This window comes from Dermacentor albipictus, chromosome 1 (assembly GCF_038994185.2).
Source record: "Dermacentor albipictus isolate Rhodes 1998 colony chromosome 1, USDA_Dalb.pri_finalv2, whole genome shotgun sequence".
NCBI classification, from domain to species: Eukaryota; Metazoa; Arthropoda; class Arachnida; order Ixodida; family Ixodidae; genus Dermacentor; species Dermacentor albipictus.
Genome location: NC_091821.1, coordinates 84,198,599 through 84,225,929, shown reverse-complemented (window position 1 = coordinate 84,225,929; position 27,331 = coordinate 84,198,599). Strand labels below are relative to the sequence as shown.

At 46.1% G+C, this 27,331-nt stretch overlaps 1 protein-coding gene across 2 annotated transcripts in view; it reads right to left on the bottom strand.

Moving 5' to 3' along the window:
• LOC139048582 (uncharacterized) overlaps window positions 1–27,331 on the bottom strand; it is a 303,847-nt gene that overhangs the window by 198,884 nt on the left and 77,632 nt on the right. The window contains exon 1 of one of the 2 annotated variants that reach the window (XR_011507776.1): window positions 6,523–6,661. The exons of the other annotated variant lie outside the window; for it this stretch is intronic. The gene's annotated coding sequence lies outside the window, so the exon portion shown is untranslated. Of the gene's footprint in view, window positions 1–6,522; window positions 6,662–27,331 lie in introns of those variants that run through there. 2 annotated transcript variants of the gene reach the window in all.

Here is a 27,331-nt window from a genome sequence, read left to right as displayed (position 1 = left end):
GGCAGCACTTATTGGGGAATTATCATCAGCATTGCATTTAATTGGAGGCGCGAACCGAACAATCTACTTTCTCTAAAGCTATGCGTGAATTCCCTTCGGAGTATGTGTACTCGATTACCGTCTTTGACTGGACGTCGTAGATGAGCCACTTTACATATTCAACTATACCATGCCTGTTGACATAACAGGGTAAGAAAACGTGTCATTGGCAAGGGAACTGTTTCATTTAGCCAGAGGCCTTGTCTACACGGGAAGACTACTGCACTCTCGATGCGTCTTCCTGTGTGAACGTTTGTTGCTCGGTCATCCAGTTATAGGGCATCGAAAAGGGCACGTTGCTATAGCTGTTATGTCATCCCGGATACGGCTTCAAAGTGCATGCTGGATAATCGCGCATTACTTCTGCCCTCCGTTCCCTAGAACGCATCGTAGGTGTGACTGTGAGTCTTTGCTTTCTTTTATTTTGTTTGTGTTCCTATTATTAGCACATTGATTTTGGCATCATATCTCTTTTCCGTATGTGAGAGCTCGTTATGCATGAGCTCTTTTTCTACTCTAGCCCAATAGATAAAATGAGTAGCCGGAAGTGGTCTGCTTCTAACCCTTTCATAGGACCCACCCCTGGCCCAACCTGCAACATAAAGCGACGCGCTAAGAACACGCCGACACACATATAGGCTCCCCCTGGTTCAATGAATGCACGACATCGAAGAAAATGGAGCTCGCTCTGGAGGGGCAAGAAATAACGAAAAGCAAGGCAAAAGGGTTGACCGGAAATGCTGCGCAATCATACAGGGGGCAGCTTTATAAAGCCCCCGTGCATGCCACGCCGCGCCGTGATGAACGCCACGGTAGCGCTCGCACGAGCTCGCTCCATTAAGAAAAGCCCAATTTTTGCTGCGCGCGCACGATAAATAATAGCCCACATCGCAGTACGCACGTTCTACGCACTACTATACCTACGCCGGCAGGACGTGGGCGCGTTCGTGCGTCCTAGTACACATTCCTTTGGGCGGCCTGCCTATTTGGCGCGCAGGTAGCTGGCAGCGCAGCTTAACGAGGGCCCGGGCGAAAGGTGCCGCCGGCGCCGCCGCTTCCTGCCCTCGTGCCGCCGGCCACTGCCGCGAGGACCAGGGGTGAGAGAGCGCGGCCGGTCACAAAGGTCCTGAGAACTCTGCCCGCGGCCATCGCGGCTCGCGTGTGCTACTACGCGCAGCGGGGACGTCGCTGGAGGTGACGGCCCTCCGGCAGGGCTGGGCGCGATGAGCCGCGCGTATACACGCCCGCGGACGGAAGTGGGACCGGCCTCGTGACTGGCTGCTCCCTCCATCTGTCTCTCTCGGCTGGCTTCTTTTTGTTTTGTCTTTTGACATCGGTAATAGCGATCGAGGAGTATATAGACTGAGGTGAGGAGAATGTATAAACAAGAGGCAATGACCGCGCAAACATAAAACTAAAATGTTAGGCAGGTCGGCCGACGATCGAAATCCACTCGCTGCGAAAGGGAAACCGAAAAAAATTTACATCATCGCTGGAAATCGTAGCTATACGGAACATAATATACGGCAGCACTGAAGATATCGAGACTGGTAGCAAGCATACCAGGCGTTCGCTGTGGTTTTTACAACTTTATCGACTCAAAAGTTGTGTGATCTACTAAGGAAGCAAAATGTTTATGGAAAAAGATATATATTAGTGTGCCATAAATATTATTGTTATCCATGACCTCGTTCTTTCTCGTTCCGGTTGCCAGTGCCCTTGTCTAATTTTGTCAAATATGACGACAGAAAGAGGTTCCTTCGTCAGCAAAGAAGGCACAATAGGTAGATACGAAATACATTGACTCTGTGCCGTGCATCGGTCATGATCGCTACGGTTTTTTGGAACCCAGACTTGGCCAAGTGGAGTCTTCGGAGGGACGGCGCGGTTTCACTGTTTTTAACGATAAGGATTGTTGCGGTATCATCCACTGCGAGTAAGTAAGCCCGAACGAAGCTGGGTGGACTTTGTCACATTTCTTCCCTCTCTTTTGTGCTCATATAGTGTGCGACGCTCTCAAGAACATAGCGCTGCCGTTGCTTCTGTGTACAAAGCAAACGCTCGGCATCACATGACCCAAAGTGAGAACTATATCCTGCACCCCAGTGGGAAGCAAGAATTCATAAACAGTTGACCCGGCCTACAGCTGCTATGGGGTGTCTTTAGAGGCCCAGGCATGTTTTTTTTTTTCCCCAAGTGCCAGTATGGCGCAGCAGGTTATGAACCTTGACACGCATCTCCGCGCTGGCGCATGCGGCAGGTCATTTTTGAAAAGTTATTTTCTAACATCGTTTAAGACCCTTATTCCTTCCTTCCAGCGCAGGGTGGCTGGTTGCTTAATTGCCTTTTATAGAGACTCTTGAATGCCGGACCGCCTAGAGTATGGGAGGCACGTGTACTAATGAACGGTGGCTAAAACTGAGCTTTACAGGAGGTATATTGGTGTGCCCTCATCGAAAGCACGCATGCGAGCTCCGCCAGCATCATTGCAGGCTGGCATCCGCGACCTAAAGCGATCATCACATTGGAGGACTTTGGTGCGAGGTTTTCTTTCTGCCTCCGCTTTGCAATCAGGATTATCCCTCCCTCGGCGCCGATGCTGGCACCGACTGCGCGCATCGTGCGAGCGTCCGACCGTGACAAGCACCGGGACCTGCGGGCCGAGTCACTTTACAGGGCGCAAGCTCAGCGGCGGCAGCTCAGGTGGAGAGAGCGCGACGGCTGCCAGAGTTTGCGGTTGTTGCCTGAGCTTCATTGAGATAAGGAAAGAGGAAGTGAGGTCAATTACTCTCGTCCCGACGGGTCAGTGTTTAACTCCGCGATGTAGCTGCTTTGCGCGATATGCCCGAGATTGTGGCGCTCGTCCGTTTTCGCGTTTTGTTTTCCTTCGGCATTTTCCGCTCTGCCATGCGCAGACGTCGCCGGTCAGGCTTATGGACAGGAAATACTCTGGGCTGCTCGCCACACGCGCGTAGTGGTATGTTGTTGCTTGAAGGCGTGGTCCTCCACTTTCTACTGCACGCTTTACTTACATGTATTGTTTGTGCTAATGCCTGCAGGTGTACTCAGGGCGTAACACTAGATTTCGGCAGAAATATCCTCATCGCGAAATTCTTTTTTTTATGGGGTTTTACGTACCAAAACCACTTTCTGATTATGAGGCACGCCGTAGTGGAGGACTCCGGAAATTTCGACTACCTGGGGTTCTTTAACGTGCCCCTAAATCTAAGTACACGGGTGTTTTCGGATTTCGCCTCCATCGAAATGCAGCCGCCGTGGCCGGGATTCGATCCCGCGACCTCGTGCTCAGCAGCCTAACACCATAGCCACTGAGCAAGCACGGCGGGTCGCGAAATCCTTACCACACGCAAATGTTTAATCTCAGGCAAACAAAGCATACGAGAGACAGCAGAAGAGATGAAAACCGTGGCTTGTTTAGCTGGCTCATTGCTGTAGCGGTGGCTAGGGTGAAGATAATAACCGTAACGCGTGCAAATCTGCAGACTAATTAAGAGTGTTTGCTAATTGCGTTCAGAATGCGTAAATCTCGAGTCCGCAATTTATTGGAACAGTTGAAACCAGAGCGCAAGGCACCACCATTTAATTAGAACTCTGAGACTAGTGCCATCCTCTACAGATACGAGATATTCCTTTAAAAAGTCGTTGTGGAAATTTTTGCTCTCCTGTTGGCCGTTTCTGGCTTTTAATCGAATCTTTGTTTAAAGGGAGTCAAGTATCCAACATTTATTTAAGCAAGGGAGCACCCTTCCAAAGACTTCAAGGGTGATTTAGCGGTAAATGCGAAATATATGCATTAGCATTACGTCGCACCTATTTGAGGTCCCGGAACCATGATTTAAACTGCGTTCACCACATTGCAAAGTGTTGTTCAAAAGCGTACTCGACATCCGCCCTGCTTCTTCGAGGAGCGAAGTGCAAGTGACAGCGGTGCGGAGTGAAGGGGGAAACGGTTGAAAAAAAAAATAGGAAATTTTGGAGAAACAAAACACCGAGGTTTTTTTTTTTTTGCAACCAGGATAAAATTGAAAAAAGAAGAAAAAAAGCAGAGCTTCCCTGCAAAATTTTTTCTGTTGCGAAGGTGGCAAGGACTTTGCTTCAACCAACCCTTGAATGCCCTCGTCTGTCGCGTACTGCAGAGTCCCCCCTTCTGCGGCATGTGCAAGAAAGTGGTTCGAGTTTCGAAATAAATACGCACACAAAGCTACGCAACGGGCTCTCAGCGGATCGCGTGCAAAAAACTTGTGTACGTGCACTCAAACCTCAATGTCCGCAAGGCTTCCCCCACTTCACAGCGAAGCGTTAACGACGCGTCAAGCGAAAATTAATCGCACGCAAATTGATACAGATGTCGGTCTTGACGCTTTGATGTGAAATCAAGGCCTTGACGTGAAATCCTGCCTAGATTTTGAACCCAGAAGCTCTGCTGGGGCTTTTGTGATGCAATACTTTAACAATTATATTCTTTTCAGTGTTAGAGATATAAATCTGTTGGGTTTTTCACAGCTTTGTGCGCAATCGTCTTTTATCAATTTTTCGTACATTTCTTCAAAAGAAAACATGAAAGAAAGGAGTATTTTTCACACGCCTCAAAATTTTAAGAAATTTTACGTCTCTAGTCCGGAGCAGACCACCATGAGTTGCACTATATATCTATCGTGCGAGCTATAAATAGTATAGAACAAATATAGAACTACAAATGATTACTCTTAAGTTGTCCTTCGTGTCATTATGATGAGGCTAATAAAAAAATAAACACACACACACATATATATACATATATATATATATATATATATATATATATATATATATATATATATATATATTGAGAGAGAGAGAGAGAGTTAATCAGGTTTCACCTGATTTGCTACCATGCACTGGCGGAAGGGAATAGGGAAGGCAAGGAAAAGGGATAACAAGTGATTCGCATGACTTCAGAACCGCGTTCACCTTGCATTTAAAGGCCTTCGCAGAGCCCAGATGACTTCAAAAAGTGGAACAGAACTCTCATGGCTTTCCGTGAAGTTGATGGTCAGCTCCCGTATATTTTCGTCCGTGAACGATTTGTCGAGTGGGCTTAAAGCAGTACGCAAATATTTTCTTCCGCCAGCAAACGAAGGACAGTAACCATATACAGTAAACAATGTATATATATATATATATATATATATATATATATATATATATATATATATATATATATATATATATATATATATATATATATATATATATATATATAACAATAATATAATCTACAATGTAAAAATATGCAAGAGAGAGAGAAAAGAAGGGTAGGAAAGGCAGGGAGGTCAACCAGAACAGCATCCGGTTTGCTACCCTACACTGGGGGTGGGGGAAAGGGGAATAGAAAGAGGAAGAAAGGGAGAGAGTAAGCACTGAGTACGTGTGGGAGGGACACCATACACAAGGACACTAAAAACGGTCTGTTAAGCCCGTGCACTTCAAGTACCGCACTAGTGCACGAATCGCTTTTCGAGCACTACAATATGCAATATGTACAGTAAGGTATACTATATGGTTTGTCGCGATCACAGTAGTTGCATGATCGAGACACTGCATCGTGCAAATGCGAAAACAGTAGGCGTTTTTTTCAAAAGTGGTGCCCAGCCACAAGCGATGAAGTAAAGCTGCATTGCATCGAGATAGTCCAGGCTGTAGTCGAAGGCGCAATGAAAGCTTAAGGGAGCGCAACCGCGAGTTGGCACGTTCCGCACAATTTCAGTCGTCTAAGGAACTGTGACGATGAAGTAGGCGAAGTTCCCAGCTGCATCAGGCCTTAACAATAGAGAGTTTTAGCTGTTCGCTTTCGGTCCGTTTGACTCTTGCTAGTGTATCCTCTTAACAGATTGCACGCAGCGGGTCAGCAGAAATGCTATATAGTGCACACCTGTGCAGAACGCTCATGCCGCTAGAACTCCGCTCTCGCTCCACTCCAGAACCATTTCAGCAGAGCGTTGCTGTGTGTGCACTTGACTTCATCTTCATCGTAGTTTTGAAGCCAAACTGACTGCGCATGGCTCGGGTCTCTTGGAGATGCTCTTACCAAGAACGCCAGATCAACTCGGTTCTCTGCCCTGATCACAAGGCGAACTTTGAGCGGAGCCCAGCGTAATCGACGCTCACCTAAAACTGTCTAAAAGCACAGGCACACGCTGGACTTCGTCAGTGGAGCGCGCGCCTTCATTGGCACTTTCATTGCCAATGATGTCACAATGGCTCGGCAGTCACTGCCTCGAGCCAGTGCCATGCGCACTGGCTGCCTCCGCTTTTCAAATTGCGACAGGCAATGCAGCAGTTTAATAGTTGCTGATGGCTCCATTTCTACGGCCGCGGCACCAAGTAACGCTGAAAAAAAAAAATAATCTGTTCTATTTCACTATACCGAATTCTCTACTTCCCATGCCCTTAAAAGCTCATTATACCGAATCAGATACTTACGCTTTCGTCAAAGTGCAGTCAAAGCTCCGGGACTGGCGAAACGCAACCCGCCGAGTCATTTTTACACTCTGCATGTATAACCATGAATCAGTGGCACTAAAGATCCCCTAAATCACTCTGTGCTGGAAGGGGGGAGAGTTGTGATCTGTAAAAGAGAGAGTTGTGAGAGAGAGTAAAAGAGAGAGAGTTGTGAGATGTGATCTGTAAAACCACAACAGTATTAACTTTTTTTGAAAATGATTCTATTCCTAAAGGTCAAAATTTTACTCCCCCGGCCCCCTTGAAAAATTGAAAAGCTTTCTGAACGATTTTAACTGCCTAGACATCACTGATAAGAACAACATTTAACGCAGGTACATTTTGCTGTATCCCGGTGTATGCAGCGACGAACACGTCTTGTAATAAAGAGATGAAACAGGGAACACTGCATACGCGGCCACACTTTACGCAGTAATGGAATAATTATAACATTACAATTCCTTAGAATTACTCTAGTGTGGGAAGGTTATTAAGCTGCGATCACGTTCCATCACATAGTACTACAATGTATCGTAGCAGCGGCGTCATGACCGAAAAACGTGTTGGCGACGAATAAATGCATGAGGTGTGGCGCGGGATAATTAATTCACTCCGTATTTTACTTAGGAGAGACGGGGCTCACAGAACTCGAGATAATGATGTCATCAATGAATGAAAGACGCTATATTATGGAGTGCCATCAATTGACAGTGAACTCAACTGCGCCCTTTCAGCCCATGACGGTCTCTAAATTCCAAGCGATGACGCATATGCCTTAGCCTTTCACCTTTAGTAATCGAGACTCAGTGTAGAGAAACGGGATGATGATATTCCTTTCCAGCGTGTATTTTTAATCACAGTGTGCCCAACAGGCCTATAGCCATCTTTTAGGAATTAAAAAGGAAGCTTCCCACTACAAAGTGCTCCCGCGTTGCAAGCGGCGCACGTCATAACAGACACGCAGCGCGGGCACCATAGGATTTATAGGACCGTTGATTTAGCACTGTTATTTAACACTGTTGCACTCTTGGAAGAAAGCGGAATAGCGGGAAGTGGCTGCATAGCTAGACGCCTGCCCTTTTAAAGTCTTCACAAAACGTGCTATACTTGCGGACAATTTTCTGTGGCTATGAAGGGAAAGCTACGGAGGCATGCGCCCACAGGAGAGGGCGCTTCTGAAAAATAGTCCCACATTTTCACCCATGGTAGTTTAAGTTGGGGAAGAGAAAACATAAACACCTTACTAATTAATAAGGAAGAACGTGCCACTGAATGTAAAAGTTTACTCATCTTGTGGCTTTTCCATTCCGCGTCTGGGCAAACGCAAAACCATCGCACGTGGAAGCTACGCCGGTTCAGTGTCTGTTATGAACAACCAAGAGTTCTGTCAAACGCTGCCGGACTACTTGGCGCGGTAACACATGTGCAGCAGCCACGCGCCCGCAGTTTTCCCTTCATTGCCACAGAAAGTTGCCCGCGAGTACAGACGGGCCTACGACAGTGTACGACGTCGCCATTGTTTGCCTGCACGAAAACGGCGCTAAATATTTCGGTACCCCCTCTGGTTCCCTAGTGGCTATGGTGTTTGGCTGCTAAGCACTGGTCGCGGGATCAAATCCTAGCCACAGCGGCAGCATTTCCATGGGGGCAAAATGCGAAAACACCCGTGTGCTTAGGTTTAGGTGCACGTTAAAAAACCCCAGGTGGCCCTAATTTCCAGACTCCCCCACTACGGCGTGTCTCATGATTAGATCGTGGTTTTGGCACGCAAAACCCCATAATTTAATTATCCTTCTTTTATAATCTTTCGCTGTGGTAAGGGTATAGCTTTTGGTACACATTGACACTGGCAGCACCATAGGACGTTATGTAGACATTTGTGCTCTGAATACATGCCCTCTTAAAAAGGACTTGCATACGCCGCGTCCGCCTTTTCCAAGATACTGCAGTCTAATACGTAATTTGTTAGCGTCTGTTTTGAGTAAGGATGTGCACAACGCCGTTATTGGTTGTGTTAAGCCATCAGTGCCATGCTTATTCGAACGTAAGAGCGGAATGTGTTAACAGAATGATCGGCGAAAAGGCAAGAAAGAAAAAAACAATTTTTTATTGAAAACATAAAGCGTGGTTTCGGCTGTGTGGTGTAGTATCGCAAGCATTGCACACGTAATGCAACAGGTGCGGTCGAGCGTGTTTCGAATAGCTAAGGAGATGGAAGTTCATTGCAAGCAGAATGAAACATTGGAAACATCTGCGTTGTCATGCGGATTTGGAATGGCCATTTAATTTATCGGCCGCTTGGACTCGTTTTAAGCAGGCGCATTCCACAGGGAAAATAACCAACTGTAAGTTCTGCTGCACATCCTTCTCATTTTCAAGCGAAGCTTGTATTGGCTCACAAGTGGAGTTGTCGTGGTCACGCAAAAAGGCAGTTGCTCCCATAGCAGAGCCGCAGCAGAAAAGAGCTGTTTGATGAGTTGACAGTTACGCTCGGGCTGGAGCGTGATCATTAGCAATGATTCCAGCTGCATAGGCACGAGCTCACGCCACGCGCGCAACCAGTCAGAGCCGTTTCGCTACCGCGGTGGAGGGAAAGGGCAGAACAGGGTTTCCGCCGGTGCGCCGATCCAGCCGTTAGAGCCGCCCAAGCCCAGGCAATCCGACATCAACGGGAACATGCCGAGCTGAGGGAGCCGGAGGCCAAAGCGATCCCGCACCATTACCTGTTGGTTACTTTACCGTAGCGAAGGTCAGATGCCCGCAGGCCAAGCTTCGCTTACCCCCATTTTCGGGTAGGGGAAGGGTTGGTCACTTCTTTTTTTGGTACGTATTATTTCATTCGTATAACTGCTAATAATAATCAACAATGAATAATTTATTTGACTTGCCCAGGAATAACCCAAACTGCTGGCACAGGCATACTATAAATTACAGTAAACAAAAAAAGGCACGGAGTAAAGGAGATATAAAAGAGAAGAAAGAAAAAGCAAACAAAACTGAAACAAGACGACATAATACCAGAAAAAAATCCCAATATATATGAAATAACGATAATGAAAAGGATTAATTCTGTTTTCTGTCTTTTTTGCGCCAGTATGTTATCTGACTAAATTATTGCCGCTACGGGGTTATTTCTATAGGCGAAAGACACGTTTGCTGCATAGGAATTTTTATTTTGTTGATTTTCAAACACTGCAGCCCTGTTCAGGGCTATTGCAGGAGTGGAGTACAACAATACGCAAGAAAAAAACGGCAGTTTAACATAATAGATAAAAAGAAAGGTACAACATTCTTATCACACTAGTGCTTCTACAAAATCAGGCAGTGCCACTTCACGAACAGACCCTAGTAACTTGTTCCAACAGTCGACAACTCTCAGGAAATAACTGTGTTTGAACGTGTTAGTGCGCGCAAAGAAAGGCTTTCTATAGGTTGAGGGTCTGACAACGTCTAGTTGGAAGAACACTTCACACGCTTCGGAGGGATGCTTTCGAGTCAGAAAAATGTTGTCCCTTTGTTAGGTGGTTCTTTTTAAATGTATTCCACAGTAGCGTGAACAGCGGCGAGTTCGCAACGTGTATATGTCGTGAAGTGTCAAGTCGTAAGCTTGATGACTAACGATCGGGATTGTATAACAATGGTGTCCATCGAACTTTCCAAGACCGAACCTTCCGCATAAACGTGGATTTGATTAGCGTACAAATTATGCAAAAACTCCTCCAATAGGCTAGCCTTCTTAGCAATTCCTGGAGCAGCAGGGTAGGCAGGACGCTTTTTCAGGCACGGCGCAGGAGATAGCCTTCTTGTTGCGGGCGAGTATCTCAATGACAAAGAGGGCTGGTTAGCCTCAACCAATCTGGAAAACGCTGCCTTGGCTATTTGCTCAGGCGAGCGAGCGAGATGGTGGTCAGGAATTTTGAATTTTTGGCGATCATGCGCCCGGAGTGCATCGACAGCTATATAAGTCGTTATTGGTTGGTCTCTCGTGATGGCAATTGTTGCTAGAGTTGAAGCGTATCGGCATAGCTCCAGACATGTTCGAAGGACTTGGCCTTGAATGAGCTGTAGCACATAGATGTTATTTTTGTTTGCATTACACAACACTGGTTCGCTACATGACCAGTATCTTAGAAAGAGCATCCTGTATAGTTAAAGCATAGATGCCACGTGTAAACCTTAGTATACGAGTGAAAGAGGCAAGTGTATTCTTCAAGTATGAGATGTAGGGGCTCCATCAAAGGTCTTTGTCAATAATAACGGCTAGGAATCGGTTATATCTTGCGTATAAAATTGTGTAGTGGTCAATAGACCACTACAACACTGTTTTTCACTCTTCGCAGGTCAGTTCTCTCCCATCAATGCTCATACATATGTATAATGCGCTGTGCCGCTGACTGCAACCATGTCTTCTACTTGTTCTTCTACTATACCACTATTCTGGAAGGAAAGTTCTTGTCTTGTTCTGATTGCAGGGGGTACTATTACCTCAGAAAGAAATGCTCGTCAGTAAGTGAGAGCGCATGCATACACAAAGATGTCACTTGCAAAGCGTGAGACTTGGATTTGTCCGCGTTGCACACGTATCGAACATAGCCAGACACAGTCTCAAATTGTGGGGAAGTTTCCTTTGCCAATCACTTTTATGCAGTAAACGATAAACTGGATCAACTGACGACAACAGTTGGGCCACTTGCTACTAAGGTAGAACTGGTAATGTTTAAAGCTACTGGGGAGAAGATGGCCGAAAAAGTAAGTGAAATTCAGCCTTCAATTGAATTTCTGTTTAGCAAGTACGATACTGTGATTTCCACCATCGAGGCTAACCAAGCGGAGCTGACCCTTCTACACGCTGAAATAACTTCATTGTCTTCAACTGTTGCCCCTCAGGCTAAGTTTCTGGACAAAGTGAGGTCCCAAGTAAATGATCTTCAACAGTAAAGTAGAAAGTGTAATTTTTAAATGGGGGGGGGGGGGGCGGGTGGTCATCGTCTACCGATCAGGCCTAATCAGAATTTCAGGTCTTTCATGGGGGAGTTGGCCCAGCATTTAAAGCTACGAGACTTTCAACCTAGTATGATTACTACTATGTATCGCCTGCTCAGTAGGACAGATTCCATTCTGCCCAAACTGGCCTAGACTTGTGATGTTGCAATAACAGGCAAGTTGCTTGGCGCAAAGAAGGGTCTCCCAGGTTTGGTTCAAGCAGGGTCATTCCCGTGGTTTTATTTCAATAAAAATTTGACGCGCCACAACAAGGATCTGTACAGACTGGCTCGTCTGAAGGGGAGGGAAGAGGGTTTTCAGTTTGTTTGGACAATGAATGGCAAGATTTTCTTCAAGAAATGTGAGGTCGCTTCCATCATCCTTGCAGAGAAGCAGTCGGATCTGGGTAAAATATGCTAAGATGACAGATGCCGGCTAACTGATTTGCAATAAATTTTGTAGAGGTTTCGAAGTTTTTGAGTACTTATAGAGGTGATACTTTTCGGGCCACACATGTTAACATTCGCAGCTTTGGAAAAGACTGAGACGAATTTTGTGCAATCGCGTCATCTACTCGCTCCGACTATGATGTGTTTGTAATAAGAGAAATTAATGCAACAGCAGACTCCCTAAGGCATTACACATTGCCATGTCACAGGTTTTCTTACACGCGTGAAGTGTAACGGGGTCGAGTTTTTGTTAGAGATACCTTAATCGTAACACACCTAAGTTTTAGCTTTCACCAGGCTGAAGTTACTGCCCTCCAATTAAATACGCCTACCTTGTCGTCGGTTTTGTTTACTGTTTGTCGGCCTCCTTGTTTCAACGGAAGATTGTTCCTAGCCGAACTCGATCACGCACTCTCGACTCAGTCACATGAAGATGGAGATAGACTATTCTTCGTCAGTATATAGAATGCGAACCAACTCAGTCATTATTCAGTACTTTTACGTGATAAAACTTTTCACGTCACTCGCGGCGATGATTCCAGACGATGCCACTGGAAGGGGAAGGCTTAGGCGACGATTATCTACAGCTTTTGAGAGAGATTTACCTAGAAAATACCGTTTGCGTTAAATGGGAAGGAATGATGAGTGAGGAGAAAGTTCATATCAACAAGGGACTGAGGCAGGGGTGCCCTTTATCCCCACTGCTGTTTAGGATGTACATGGTGAGGATGCAGAGGGCGCTAGAAGAAAGTAATATCTACTTTAATCTCTCATGCAAACAGGCGGGTACAGTAGTAGAGCAGCAGCTTCCGGGCTTATTTTATGCGGACGACATTTGTTGCTAGCTAACAAGCAAAGTGATTTGCAACGTCTGGCTAATATCTGTGGACAGGAAGGCAACAATTTAGGTTTGAACTTTAGTGTTAGAAAATCAGGTGTTATGGTATTCAATCAAAACAGTGAACAGACAGTGGTGATACAGGGCCAGGAAATACCTCGGGTAACAGAATATAAATACCTTGGTATATGGATAAACGAAGGCAGTAGATATATGGAAACAGTAAAAAACAATAACAGTGAAGGAAAAGAGAAATGCAGCCTTAATGAAGCACAGAGCGCTATGGGGATACAATAGGTACGAGGTATCTGGAAATGTGTAATGGTTCCAGGACTTACTTTTGGAAATGCGGTTGTTTGCTTTAAATCAGTGCTACAATCAGGACTCGATGGCAACCAAAGGTCAGTGGGTCGCCTCGCACTGGGCGCTCACGGGAAGACTACATTAAACGAAGCTGTGCCGGGTGATATGGGCTGGACTAGTTTTGAAGTGAGGGAAGCTTGCAGTAAAATTGAGTATTAAGAACGACTGAGGGAGTATGGAAGAAAGTAAATGGGCTGGGAGAGTATTGAGGTATCTGTACAGGAAAAATATTGATCCACGGTGCAGGAAAAAAACTAGGAAGCTTACCAGCAAGTATGCAGGCTGTAAGGTGGGCAACACAGCAACAAAGAACGTCAAGCGGAAAGTTAGAGAGGCTGAAATAATCTCATGGGTGGCGGCAATGGAAAAGAAACCTATAATGAGTAACTACTTAAGAGGAAAAAACGAAATCAGGAAAGAAACAACTTATGATAACTCAAAGGGAACCTCTTTACTTTTCGAAGCGAGATCGGGATGCCTTAGAACACGCACCTATAAAGTGATTTATAAGAAGGAAGAAGAAGCAAGTGCTTGCTGCAGTAAATATAGGGAAACTATGGAGCATGTTTTATTAGAATGTGAAGACGTCTACCCAGCAGTCGATTTAGGCACCACTGACGTCCTTGAAGCCCTTGGGTTCAGGGAGAGCAGTGGTAAAGTAAGCATGCCCGCAACAACGATTAGTAAGAGGCGATTGTAGGATTGGTGGAAGAAAAGCAGGGAAACGACAAAAAAACGGAGATGTAGAAAAGAACAGTTCGCAATAGGGTATCAGAAAATTGGATTGTGGGAGTTCATAGTGCTTTCTTTTTCTTTTTTATTATTTAACCTAGGTAGGACAATAGGCAGTATAATAGCAAAAGCTTGGTGGCGCAACCCCCCGCCCCTTTCGAAAGGCGACGCTCATAACATCCATCCATCCATCCATCCATCCATCCATCCATCCATCCATCCATCCATCCATGAGGTGACAGTTAATAAGGTGACACTGTAAGACAACTGCGAAGTCAGTATTTCTTCTGAACGAAACTTGCAATGGAGGGACTGTGATGCCTTTCACAACCGCTGTCGTCCACCATCACACATCCTTTGAATTGTCTGCGAACGTCAGCTCATGCGCTCAATTGGGAGGAATACACGCCTTCGTGGAAGTCTACGCCTGCGCGCACGCTATACGTGCGTGATCGTGGCGTGCCAGTTGCGTCCTCTTGATGTCTTCATCGCAACCCCTACTTCCTTTTAGTAAAAGGGCCCGCAGGAGCGGCGCGTGACCGCGCACCCTGCTTATCACACCATGAAGATCACGTTCCATTTTTTGTTTCTTTTATTTTCACGGCCCAACTGCGGCATACAGTATTACGCGGTGGTCAAGAATCGTGCGAACTCAGCGTGCCCGCCACGTACGTTCTTCGGCAAGGGACCCTTCTTTCTCTCACACCCTTTCAGAGCAGGCCCGAGATCGAGGGCTTTTCTGCCATATACATACGCGTCCTCACGCGAGCTCACGCGCTTATTGCGTGTGCCGCCCGCCGGCTGATTAATTAGTGTTCGGGTGCTTACGTAGTTCCTTCCCCTCTCAACGACCGTTATAACATGCGGTACGCGATATCGGGCCCGGACCCTTTAAAGAGGGCCGTACTAGGCTTCGTTCCGCTTTCTTCAAATTACCCTTGCACCACACTAGTGCAGATACGCCTCCTTTTCGCGCCTTTTCTCTTCCCTGCTCGGTCCGCGTGCAGGCTTACGTGAATATACTCTCATCTCTTCGATATCCGGGTTAGTGCAATCACGAAGCGCATTGCCCAAGTTGCGGACTGCATGCTCCCATGGGACCGCGGATCATCATTATGCAGGCCTCCTGTTTCTGATCTCGGTGGCTCAACAGAACCTTGAAATGAACTTCGCCGGAGCCGGAAATTTATTCGGCGGGGACACGCCATCGCTGAGATAATTCTGTAGCGGCAGTATTCCTCAAGAGTAATGTTTATTCTCAGTGCAATCATACCGTGAAATAAATACACTCCGCCTATTTTCAGCGCATCCACGCACCCCTTGCAGTTCGGAACGAGGGCGGTCGGAGTTATTAGCTGATGTTAGTGATCACATGATTCTGTTAGTGGACTTTATGATCCGGTTCGAAGGAACTTTTTTTTATGTGAGTGTTTTATTCCTTCTGCCAAATTAAGCTTCGACACTTAAGCGAAGGCGCCGTTTTGTTCGAATCGTTGCTTTGAGAACTTCTTTGTTAAATTGAATTCTTGGGTTTTGCGGGCCAAAACCACGATTTGACTATGAGGCATGCCATAGTGGAGGACTCCGGATAAATTTTGATCACCGGGGGATCTTTCACGTGCCACGAGTGCACGGCACATGGGTGTTTTTGCATTTCGTCCTCATCGAAAGCGGCGGCCGCGGCCGGCATTTGATCCCGCGACCTTTTGCTTAGCAGCCCAACAGCCTAACCACTAAGCCACCGCGGCGGTCGAGAGTTTCTTTGTAATGTTGAGTTCTTTTGTCTGTTATGTAGACTAATCCATGCTGTAGGATTCTATTGAGTCGGCATCAAAGAGTTTCATTGAACAGGGGTACCTACCCAGTCCTGCATCTTCAGGGGTCCATGTCGGCGTGAAAGAGGTGCTTGAAAGAGAGAGAGAGAGATAAAACTTTATTGTGTCGCTGATGGGGTCCGGGGGTGGCCGGTGTTGGGAGACTAACCCCCAGACCCCACGTTCCTCAGACGGCGTCCTGTTCTTCCTTTCTGGCGGCGTCTTCAGCCATCCGGACGGCCCAGAGCTGCTCTTCTGGGTCCAAGCTGAACAGCGAAGTATCGCACTGTAGTTATGATGCGTGTGGTATTAGTGTGGTGGGTGTTGGTGGGTGAGGCTCTAGCGCATGCTCAGATAATGTGATCGAGATCAACGCGGGCCTCGCACGCTTTGCAAAGTGGAGAGTATGCATCGGGGCAAATGCGGTGGTATAGCACGGCATTTGGGAGAGTTCACGTTTTAAGTAGTCGCCGTGTGGTGGATTGAGATTTATTCAGTGTTTTGCGTGCTGGGGGGTAGCTTAACCACTCTCTGTGGTAGTGGAGGAGGAGTTCTCTGAACGTTACCATTTGGTCTCACGCGTGACCGCGATGCAGAACAGAGGGCTGGTCAGGAACAGCGGTACATATGTATACATTGCTACATACTCAGTGACCCACGTTGGCCTGGGGATTGGTTCCGAACCATGTTCCCTCAGCACATCAGCCCGATGCGCTGTCCATTAGTCCATGGACTACTGGGTGACTCAAGTAGGCAGTAAAACGGTTAGGTACAAACATATACAGATTGCTAGCGCCCGGAAAGTGCGTGAAATTAAGTACCCGAAGAATACTAACGAATTGAAAGACAGTGTGTTGAACTTTCGGAGCTTGTTGAAACACCTAGCTAAGCTCGTATAAATTATTGCGGAGATCCCACTCTCTCGCTGCTGTGGCATGTTTATGTTCCAGGTGCGCCTGCTTTTGCATGAAAAAGAACAAAGCCCGAACAAACAATGGGCACGTATTCACACGAAAAGTACTTAAGCGAGAACTATTCGTAGCAGGCGATGCCAAGCGATCGTGATCATGGATATATCATTAGCGATGGCGGCTGGCCATATGGGCGACAGGATTTCCGAACGAAAAGCTTTGAGAATTCGGTCCAATGAGTCTTATGTGCAGTATTGGGCAAACTCTGAAAAATTTGGAATTGACATATCTCTTTGTGAAAAACACCCCATCATAAATTAATCGCTCTTAGGCAAGCAATCGCGGCTGCGATGTTTCGTAAAGACAATACGGTAGTACCTGAAACATCGTGTAGCATTGTCTTTATGCGTCGTTCAACACTCATGTCTTCCTTCCCATAGCGCACCAGTTACCTACCTAAAACCAGCCGTCGCTATTTACCCTCAGGCAGACAGTTCACGATCCAAGGGAACTTTCGCTTAACTGCCAGTTACGAATGGGCGATTCATTGATGACGCTTAACGTCCTAGAGAAACACAGTGGTCAACACAGAGGCCGAAGTGATGGGCCCCGGAGTGAGTATGGCCATCTGACGTTCTTTATGGTGCGCCCAAAGCACTGTACACAAGCGTTATACCTATCCACTGCCATTGGAATACGGCCGCCAAGGGCGAGAGTCCAACTCGTGTCCTCGCAGCTAGCAGCGAAATGCCACAGACTTTGAGTCACCCGCTGCGTCATTCGCACTCGTTGAGGATGACATTCGCGAAAATCTGAAGTATACAAAACTGGCGCAGTAAGGGCAAGGGTGTTATAAAGAAGGCGACAGAATAAACGAAAAGTTAGTGCTTGTCAGCGTTTCTCTTGAACACTCTTTCAAGTGCTTCTCCTCTTGAATGCGCTTCTACAGCGAAGCTTTCTGTGCCTATAATCTCCCCGCGGTTTTGCGTCGTCGTCGTCGTCTGTGTTACAGAGTGCAAGCTGTCATTCAATAATAGAGGTAACGTGTCTGGTGGTGGGTTTAGAACTCGGGTATCTCAATGCAGCAGCCTGCCCTCCATGCATTAAGCCACAGGCGCATCCACAGACAGACAAACAAAAACCCTTAATAACTTCGCACGGGCAAGCTAGGGTGCTTTTAGACGCCTGGCGCGTGAGTACCGTTGCATGTTAACAATGATAAAAGATGCAATACACGCACTCCTAGCTGACAAAAAAGATACAAGAAAGAAGTCAATGCATCCGCGCCGTCATTCATTCGCAAAAATATTTTCTGAGCACTAATTCTACAATTTACCCGTCGTGGTTGCTTTGTGGCTATGGTGTTGGGCTGCTAGGAGGTCGCGGGATCGAATCCTGGCCACGGCGGCCGCATTTCGATGGGGGCGAAATGCGAAAACACCGGTGGTACTTAGATTTAGGTGCGCATTAAGGAACCCCAGGTGGTCTAATTTCCGGAGCCCCCACTACAGCGTGCCTCATAATCAGAAAGGGGTTTTGGCATATAAAACCCCAAGCTCTTTTAACTCTAAAATTTCAATGGGACAGAAATCGCTACGGTTGCGAGTCCATACTTAGTAAAGCTTTCTGTTGGCAACACAAGGTACCGAAGATTTACGTGCTGCGGTCATTGGTGACGCTGTGTCGCGTTTCACCTCCTTAACGAAAGACGGATGCGAGATGCGTTCACCGCCGAAATCTCTATATACGCCGCTCTTATCGTGATGCACGATTTCGTTTCTTTTTCCCGTTTCTTTTTCCTATCTATCTATCTATCTATCTATCTATCTATCTATCTATCTATCTATCTATCTATCTATCTATCTATCTATCTATCTATCTATCTATCTATCTATCTATCTATCTATCTATCTATCTATCTATCTATCTATCTATCTATCTATCTATCTATCTATCTATCTATCTATCTATCTATCTACGACGACCCAGCGGTCCAAGTTGCCTACCTGTATGTTCTCGTGGCCACAATAGCGCCTTGGTCGTTCCATCGTCCTTACTCCAGCTTCATTATCTAACTTTCGTGATGCCATCATCGTCAGGCCTTCGACACCGACCAAGTGGCCTATTGTCTAATAGGTAGGGCCACCAGGTTTGCGCTCGTGGTCGTGATGCTATAGAGGTCGTTGCATCGTCGCCATTCTAGCTTTGTCACCCGAGTCTCGTCATGCCTTCATCGTCACACCATCGTCGTCAAAAGTCGTCGTGTATTTATTGTCACACCACCATCGGGATCCCGTCGTCAAAGTCGTTCCACTGTGATGATAATGACAATTTATGGCTTGTATTGGCCATTCAATTGTCGTTATTCTAACTTCGGCATCAGACTGTCGCCATGCCGTCATCGTCACGCCATCTTCGTGAATCAGACATCGTCGTACGATTTTCTTCATGCCATCGTCGTCACGTGGTCGTTTTAGCATCGTAATAGCTTTTCTAACGTCATTCCATTGTCCTCATGCCTTAGTCGTCATACCGCCTTCGTCTATCCATCGACTTCATTCCTTGTTCATCATTCTATAGTAATCATGCTGTCGTGATTCAATCGCAGTTATGCCGCCGTTGTCATACCATCATTGCCATTGTGTCATCGTCACGCAGTTGTTATCAGGGATACGTTTTCATACCATCATCGTCATGCAGCCGTGGTTGTGCTATTGATACTATTCCACTTCGTCATCCGGTTGTCGTCTTACTGTCGCCCTTCAGCCAACCTCGTCATACACTCATCGTCATCTCATTGTCTTCATATCGTCATCGTCACGCTGTCATCGTTATACCGTCGTCAACGCTTCAGAATCGACATCTCATTGTCGTCATACCGTGGTCGTTATAACGCCTTTGTCGTTCCATCAGCCGCATTCCTTCCTCACCATTCTATTGTCGTCATTGCGTTGGCGTCATACATTCGTCATCATGCCTCCATGCTCATGGTCGACTTTGACAAGCTCTTGTCGTAGGCAAAGTGGGAGTATATTGGAGAATGTCGCATATAGCCCAAGAAACAAGTCTCAGAACGGCCCCTACACGTTTTAAATAAACATGACTCCAGGAATACGGTGTGTCCCCACATTTCTCGAGTGCTAATGGCATTTCGGTCGAGTCATCGTGAAATGAGTTCTGCCGAATTGTTTTCTTATATTTTAACGCAGCGATCACCAAATTGCTCAGACGCTAACGTCGAGGCCTGGTCTAGTTGGTGATTCGTAGAATCGAATAAGAACAGCACGTGCAAGACACCACATGAGTGAAATGTACACACGCCCACAGCAGTGACTCATACTAACTGGAAAATGTATTCGTAGCACATATCTTATACAGGGTGTTACAGCGAACGCTTTCAAAAATTCTTATAGGTTGCCTGTGGCAGATAGCATATTTCTAGTGCATGAGCTGGTCTACTCGAAAAGGTGGACATCACTTGCGCGAAATAATGAAATTCATAATCGACTAACTACCATAAATTCACTAATTAAGTTTTAACTAAGTACCTTATGGGAAATATTGCAATTTACAAATTCAAACCAGGGAGCTCGAAAGGCGGATCCGTTTGAAAAGAATTGTGTGGATGACAGCATTTACGTGATATGCGCCGCCAAACTTGCGGTAAAAATGCGATGTCGTTCCACTTACATTCTTAACAAAACGTTGTTTTATTCATCGAACCACAAAAGTAACTGAAACGCCAATATATTTCCCCGCTAAGTTGGGGAAGGAATATCTCGAAATTGGTGTCATCCTGAGGTGTTTCACTGAGCACCTTAAAAAATTTTTTTTAATTGCCTCTGGCAGCTAGCACATTTCTAGTCCATGAGCTGGTCTACTCGAAGAGGTGGACATTAGTTGCACAATAAACTGAAATACACAATCAACTCATTGCCAAAATATAACTAATTAATTTCTTTACTAATTATCTTATGGCCCATATTCCAATTTACAAATTCTAGCAGTGGAGTTCGCAAGGCGGATCCACTTGGAACGAATTCTCAGGATGACGCCAGTTTCGAGATAGATATCGTAACGCGGCACAAACCTGACATTTTGCCTAACAAACTGAAATGAAGGGACTGAACTTAACTTTCTTGATAAAGCAAAACGATTTTCCTCCTCAGTAAAAATAAAGCAGCTAGCTCAAGCTGTACGATTATTCCATCAAAAAAGCTTCTCGCTGCCGTCGTCTGCTGCGTACAAGCCGTCGTCTGCTTCATTAGCGAGGATGCGTAAGTAATCAGTATTCAGTAAGCGGACATGGCGCCTATTTGGATCGCCACCACATATTCGCGAAATCGCAGATGCATTGCAAGGGCTTCTGCACGCTATCGCTCACTTTCTTTTCGAAGCGCTTATGTCGCAATACCGTTGCCAAGGGCCACAGAAATGTATTAGTCAATAAAATTTGCAGCTCAACGTCACGTTTCGTCGCCTTCACTAAGACTCAAAATTACATTTTGCAAAACTTCTGTTTCCCGGCACAAATTTCAAGGCACGTGAGCTCTCGACAGCCAATCAGAGAGTCAACATGACGGATAATGGAGGCCGTGAAGCTACCATGCGTGTCGAGAATAGAGCCTCAAGCAAACTTTCGGTGGCCTACGTTCACTGCTATATAGACATTAAAACTTTCAACTGCTTGCCTTTGAAACAACAACGTGAATAAAAATGGAAAGTGGACTGACCGCAAGGAACATTCTCACGGAGCCATACTATTGATGGCAATATCACAAAAGGCGAACTGTGGTCAGGTTTACCTTATACACGTGCTTTTTCTGCATCAGTCACGCTGAAAAAGAAACCGTGGCTGTCTTTCGGGAAACCTCTGAAAAACCCCGAATGAATCACTGCTAGGTGTGCCTCATCGCGACTCAAGTTCCTGGGATGGCCGGTAATTTCAAGCCTCCGAGCTCTTTATCGACAACGCCAGCCGGACAAGCTTTGTGGTGAAGTTCACCGTGGATAGATAGCTTTTATTTCTTTTATTTTTGTTTCGTTGACGTCATCCCTACGTCACCACGGGAAGTTTGAAAAGCTTAAGGCCAGTGCGCCATGTGGTGGCAATCCGGCGAACTAAACCTTATGTCCAGAAAAACTGTATATGATTGTCCTATCTGCCACAGGTAATTTTCATATTTTTTTTTTCAGAGTGTTCACTGAAGCACCTTGTATACATTGATATGAATAGTATATACCAGTTTCAGACAAACCCTTCGAAAATATTTTACAAAAAGGGACGAAAGTGATCTTTTCAAATTTTATTTTGTTTGAGTAGAAGCGGCGAGCGGATTGTTATCAGCGTACATGGCTTAAACGTTGGGGTACCTTTTTCTGCTAAAAATGCTGATCCCACGTACTGTGGGAATCGGCGTGAGCGGTGTTTTGGTGAGTCGCGAAGATGAAACGGTGTATCGCAATAAGAGTCGTCCAGCGGATTTCAGTGAGAAACGCGTCGCGGCCATCGTCGGACACGGCGGCGGACCTTGCAAAGCACTGGGAAGTTTTACTGAACATTAAAACGTGCTAAAGCACGAGGCAGCTGGTTCTGGGCCCTGAGGAAAAGCGACACAAGGCCACGGCCGACCACAGCGTTGATACTCTCGGATGCCACAAAGGAAGTTTCATTTAACAAGGCCTACTAACTGCTAGTCAGTTTTGTGCCAGTGCTACTGCGGCTGCGGCGGCTTCTGCACGCAGGGAATCTGAGTTCGAAATTTATTACCGGATTTACGCGCCAAGTGTCTTAAAGCGCTGGCTTGCCCGAGAGAAGCTGGTATTAGTCTATCTTTCTGGTCATGTCTTTGTGGCTATAGCGTTCTACCCTAAGCTTACTGGGGAATGTTCTTGGGGGTGTTATGTTAAATGCGGTTGTATAAAAAAGAAATGCGCCGGTGGCCTAATGAGTATAGAGCATCAGGCTGCTGCACCTGTAGACACGGGCTTGAAACACACAATCAGGCACGCAATTTTCTATGTTTGTCGAGACAACTCCTTCTCGGAAAGACAGCCGATCACGAGGGTGACACGACATACACCAGCGGTGCAGGCGAAAAAAGTTTTAACTTAAAGAGCGAGGGAGATACAGAAAGGGAACGTTTTATAATAAATAAATAATAAAAGGCGAATAAAAAGTCACCGCGAGGTGACTATATTAGATGGATTGTTTCCATTTCAATAGAAAGACGGAGCGTGTGGCACGGTAACGCCATGGTAAAGCCACGCTCTATACACGGCTAGATATTTTGCACCCTTTTCATGTGTTATCCCTAAAGGGACACCAAAGAAAAAAAACACTGAATCAGTTTAGATTGATAAAGTATTCCCGAAGAACTCTACTTTTGATGATTTTGCGGTGCATCAGAAAAATGACGGTCAAATTATGATATTCGAATTTCGCGCCGGAACTTCGGAGTCGCTACGTCAGCGTGACGTCACGGATTGCAAAGAATGCTTTTGCATTCCGGCCGTCGTCCTTCAATAAAGGTTATTGAAACTTCCCAATTTCAGTCTTTGACTGTCTTAGAATACTATGTAGTGCATATTTAGCGATAAGGGCTTAACTATAGCTTTAGCAGGCGACGTCAAAATCCACGACGTCACGGCCAGTTGATGCAGGAATTTCAAGGCAGCGTCGTGGGCCGTGTTTCATTTTTGCATCTATTATACTGGTAATACCGAGTGTTTTCTCGTGATAAATGGCTTGGTTTGGTGATGTGGAAGGGTAGTTTACGAACACAGCTAAACTAATATGTCCCATCAGTGTCCCTTTAAATGTAAACTGGAGGTACAAAGAAATTATGCCTTTCTACGAGTGCGCTCATCATCGTGGCATCAGGTTGGGCATCGCAAACAGCAGCGCTTGTTCACGGTGACATAAGAACTTCAAAGATCTTGCATACCCAACAAAGGCTGCGCCTGATAGTAAAATGGTGATTATGCGATATTTGATTAATATAGTTTTGTACAACAAATTTAGTCATGCTCTACCCAGAACACTTGTTTATAATCGCAAGCCTTCGAGGCTCTTCTAGCTATCAGTTGCAATTAAGCGAGCAACTCATAATGCTAGTGAGAGAGGAGGACGAAACGGCAAAAGGAAAGGCTGGGATGTTAAGGGATCACTAAAGGCAAATTTTAAGTGAAGCTTAAGTGATAGATTAGTGCTCGAGAAGCTCTAAGGCGTCAATATTATCGCAAGCAGAGCCTTAATGATAGAGAAATTGAGGTAAATTCAGGACATGATCAGAGACTCCCCCGGGACATTTAAGTACTTGCCCGATTACGAAACCACTCCTCAGTTAAATTCTGTCGCTAGGACTTGACCATTCGTTGCAACAAACATCCTTTTATTGTATTATAAGACGAAATAAAATGCTACTTCTCCATTTCTATCACATTTTTTTTGACAAAACGGAACTAATTGAAATTACCCTTGACAACGACGCAGGCGGTCGAAACGTTTCATTTTCGCTCGACTCTGCGCCGCCCATATTTTCGCGTTTCACTAGCTTTGTTATTGCGTAGCGCTGCGCTGGTTTTGCTGGCTCGCAAAATTTTCACACAAACTGCAAGTAGCAGAGAATTCAACTTCCATGTGATGTCGCGGGATGCCCGAACGGTCTACACCACTTCACCAAAAAGCAGCTGCAGTGGCGAATCCGGCTTGGCTCGGTACCGCCGTCTGTGTGGCGCCGTTTTCTCACCGACGGCAGCAAAGGGTGGTGATGGCGTATGCAATGTCACCCCCCCCCCACCCTCCCGGTTGGGTGGCGGGAGATTTGAATTTTGAAAAAGGCATTCGGACCCTTCAGATGCATTTTTCTTGTAAACTAAGCCTTTTCTTGGCGCGAATCAAGCGTTGCGAGGTTTCGGGAATGGTATTTAAACAGCCCAGGTCGACTTAGTATTTGCCTTTAGTCGCCCTTTAACCAGGAAACTAATCTGGTCTTCCGCCCTATTTATAGAGAATTGGAACGAGAAAAGCTGATGAAGCTATTGCAAATGTGAAACTTTCAGCGCGCAGGGTTCGAGATTGTCGTCTCTCGTTCATATTCGCCTTTGGTTGCGCGCTTTATTGACTCATCCACTAGGCAATGTCAGAAACAACACTAGGTATACATTAGTCCCAGGATCACAGGGCAACTCCGAACAACACTAGCGTCATGTCTAAGTTTAACAGAATAGCTCTCCTTAGTCCTGACTATGTTTTTCTTTATCCTGGTTAGTCTTCCTAGGCATTGCTTTTAAGCAGTCGCTATAGGGAGCAACCCTTCGCAGTTTGTAACTCATGCCCTTCCAACACCTGTGGCAAAAGACACTGAAGCGAGAAGGACATTCTAACAGTATATATAGTGCATTTTCGCGTATACAGAAATAATACACATGTTGCACTGGTTAATACGGTTACAATGGCAGTTGCGGCTTTCTAGCAATAAAAAAGATCTAACCTGATAGCATTAGAAAGAAAGTGCTTAAAGTTTCCAGCAGTCCATTAAAATCTGGGATATGTTCGCAACATCCAGTTTAAGCACTGGACACGCGTTATGCATTGTTACTGAGGGACGATCGGGACCAGCATGTTTTGATCTTGCAACGCACTGAACGACAGCGCACTAACATGGCATCCGCAGCGCGTTCGTTTCCTGCTTTGTGCGTGTGGAAGCATTGCTGCTTTCTGCGACATGTCACAGCGATAGCACCGACGTTTAGGCTTCGCAACTGCGCGTAAAGCAAAGGAAATGAACATGCAAAATGAGCCCCACACTTTTACGTCCGTGCGGCGGGCGGCCATGCGGTGCCCTCACACGTGGCACGCGTGCCTGTCTGGCACACACGCGCCGAAGGCCGGGGCTGATTAGCACCTCGCCGAAATGCCGAGAACAGAGAAAGAATGAATTGCAGGCATCCCGCGGAGGCCCAGCATGCGGAAAGCCGACGCGATACAAGGTGCGCAAGTCCGCGTTCTTCGCAGCGCTCGCGCGGCACAGCGGTTGATGAAGCGGCGGACGTTACCGTTCGTTCATGGGCGTGCCGTGGGTGCGGAGCCTCTCGGCGCAATTTGTCTGCTTGCAGGAACGCGCAATCGCGCGGGTCGCCCATAGTCTACGCGCCGGGATACCGTTACTCCCGCGGATCTATCCGCAGCAGTATTTTGCTCTCTTCCATCCGTACCACTTACATGTAGCAGTGCCTGTAATACTAGCTATGCCTCTGTTTGCCGGAAAACTAGGCATAACCAAACTGCTCGTATGCGCACGCTACTGCTTTGCGTCGATGTGCAGCGCGGTGGATCGTGACGGGAGGAACGTAGTTATACCATTGGATAAAACTCATTTGCAACATTAGATCAAAAGATCTAGCATGCTTTCAGTTTTGTATTTACGAGCAGTATTGCTTATGTTTAAAATTGCAATTGTGCAAGTTCATCATGTTGACTAAAGCAAGTGACGGCATTTGCATGAAGTATACCGTTTCTATTTGCCTCCTCCGGCAGAGGGGCATACAGTCCGGAGTTATTCTTGTTCACGCTCCCAGGAGCAAAGCCCCAATCAGCGCTTTGCTGAGCACAGGAAATAGAGAATAAAGTTGTATATACGTAGTCTCATGAGCCCAAATAGAGGGCCGGGATGCAGCTTCCTATAAATGTACGTAAGGCTTCGCATAAGCTCGGCGAATGTTCTCTCGCAGAAAATGTCGAAACTACGACTTTTTCTTATTTACGTTAAGAGGGAGCAAAGTTCCTAACTAAGCACAGTGGACATTCTAACCCAGCATGTGGTTAATATATCCTATTCGGGATCTACGTCAGCGAAAAGCAACTCTTTTGAAACATGGTTTAGAACAGCAGGCCCGAGCAGACTTGCATCGCGTTAGGGTTATGGACGGGGCAAATCCGGTATAGGTATTCTCTCTCTATTTTGCCGTACGCGAACACATGAGTGCTGCACCACCTGTAAATTACAAATGCGAGCGCTCTCTCGGTGATTTGTCTTGTTAGCAGACAAATAGTCACTGTAGCACCTTGTTAGGTTATGAATGATCTTCTGCGGGCTTACGTTTAAAAGACAGAAACAAACGAACGTCCCCTGTTTTATATTGTTTTTGTGTTTTTTTTTACTACATTAAGCCTCGTTGCGTTTCTCATTGAATACGCTTTATTCTCTATGCACTATTATACACTGGCAGGAATAACGTCGCGATTACGTTTCCACACTATTCCTTTTTTGTGTTTTTGGTTTACGTAGGTTAGGTAGGCGCACGGTCTCAGTTATTAACCGAAGGAGAAGTAGTCGTCAGAGGTCAGTGATAAGTATAGAATACATTCGAAAGAAACGAATTTTTACATTACGCCGGTCGTGATCATCCTGGTCGTTATTTTCGGCTAATATAGCTTAACATCAGTTTCGTATTCTTTTTTTGTTTCAGCAATAGAAAAGAAAATCGCGCAGAAACCCCTCTGGGACTTTGCGTAAAGATTGTGCCACTTGCTCATCGCCACATGTGCACAGCCCGTTGTCATTATCAACGTTATGAAACTCGTTCAGGATAGTGAAAACGTCAGCGCGGCGGCGACACGAACTGGTGCGGACGGCGGTACAACCAGTCTAGATGACGCAAACAAAGTACTCCAGATGGCGGCGCCACGGGCGCTGA